The sequence below is a fragment of the Capsella rubella genome, unplaced genomic scaffold, assembly GCF_000375325.1.
Source record: "Capsella rubella cultivar Monte Gargano unplaced genomic scaffold, Caprub1_0 scaffold_9, whole genome shotgun sequence".
NCBI lineage: Eukaryota > Viridiplantae > Streptophyta > Magnoliopsida > Brassicales > Brassicaceae > Capsella > Capsella rubella.
In genome coordinates, this window is record NW_006238915.1 from 350,652 (window position 1) to 352,087 (window position 1,436).

Below are 1,436 nucleotides of genomic sequence, written 5' to 3' on the forward strand. Positions count from 1 at the left end.
AAACACCTCTTCAGGAGATAATGAGATGAAACAGATGATGCAACAGATTCTTGAGGGGCAGAAAAAGAATGCAGCTGATATCAATGTCAAGGTCGATAGCATGTACAATGATCTTCACGGAAAATTTGAGTGACTAGCTTCACATGTTAAGACGCTTGAGAATCAAGTAGCCCAGACAGCATCTGCTTCTGCAAGGCCAATGGGAGTTCTTCCTGGTAAACCAGTAACGAACCCGAAGGACTACAACGGTAGTAAGGAGTATGTCCAAGCCATCTCACTAAGGAGTGGTAAACAGCTCAATCCAATTCTGGAAAAGGAGAAGGCGATAGCCATCTCCGATGACTCAAGAAAGGATATTGCTGGAGAGAAATCTGTTGCTAAACCACTGGTTGAAGAAGTAGAAGCAGAGGAGGAAGTTCCGGAGAAAGGAGAGACTGAAAAAGCTGCAACACCTCCTTATGTGCCTAAGCTGCCTTTCCCAGGTCGCTTGAGAAAGATTAAGAGAGAAAAAGAATATGCTCGGTTTGACGAGATTATGAAGGAGCTTCAAGTTAAGCTTCCATTTCTTGAGCTGGTTATGAATGTTCCTACCTATAGGAAACATTTAAAAGACATTTTGACTAACAAGAAGACTCTTGAAGAAGGGGCTGTTTTGATTAGTCATGAATGTATTGCTATTCTCCAGAATATTGTGCCTAAGAAGATGGAAGATCCTGGCAGTTTTGTGTTGCCTGGTACGATTGGAGAGCACACCTTTAATCGATGTCTCTGTGACTTGGGAGCAGGAGTGAGTTTGATGCCATTCTCGGTTTCAAAAAGATTGGGGCTCACTAATTTCACCCCAACCAAGATGTCTTTGATACTTGCTTATCGCTCTGTGCGTTTTCCTGTTGGAGTGGCTGAGGATGTGCATGTACGGGTTGGAAATTTCTATATTCCAACTGATTTTGTCATCATTGAGCTTGATGAGGAGCCAAGAGACCCACTCATTCTTGGTATACCATTCCTAAACACTGCTGGAGCCTTGATAGATGTAAGGAAGAGCAAGATTAAACTTCATATTGGTGATTTTGTCCAAGAGTTTAACATGGAGAGAGTCATGTCTAAACCCACCATTGAAGGGCAAACATTCTGGGTTGATATAATAGATGAGCTAGCTGATGAGCTTATTGAGGAGTTGAGTATGGATGATCCTCTTCAGATTGCCATGGTTAAGGAAGAGGATCAGTTTGGGTATCTTGGTGAAGCAACTACTGGGTTTGCTAATTTGCTGGATTTTGCGCCACCAATGAGTAAAGAGGTGGAAATTTCAGAGCTTGAGATAAATAAGGGAGAGAACGTTGCAGCAGACCCAACAACAAATGACTGCGATGATTGGAGTGAGATGAAAGCTCCAAAAGTGGATCTCAAACCGCTTCCTGCTGGGCTAAGGTACG

The 1,436-nt window shown here is 42.9% G+C and overlaps 1 pseudogene; it reads left to right on the forward strand.

Moving 5' to 3' along the window:
• LOC111829566 overlaps positions 1-1,436 on the forward strand; it is an 8,449-nt pseudogene that overhangs the window by 913 nt on the left and 6,100 nt on the right.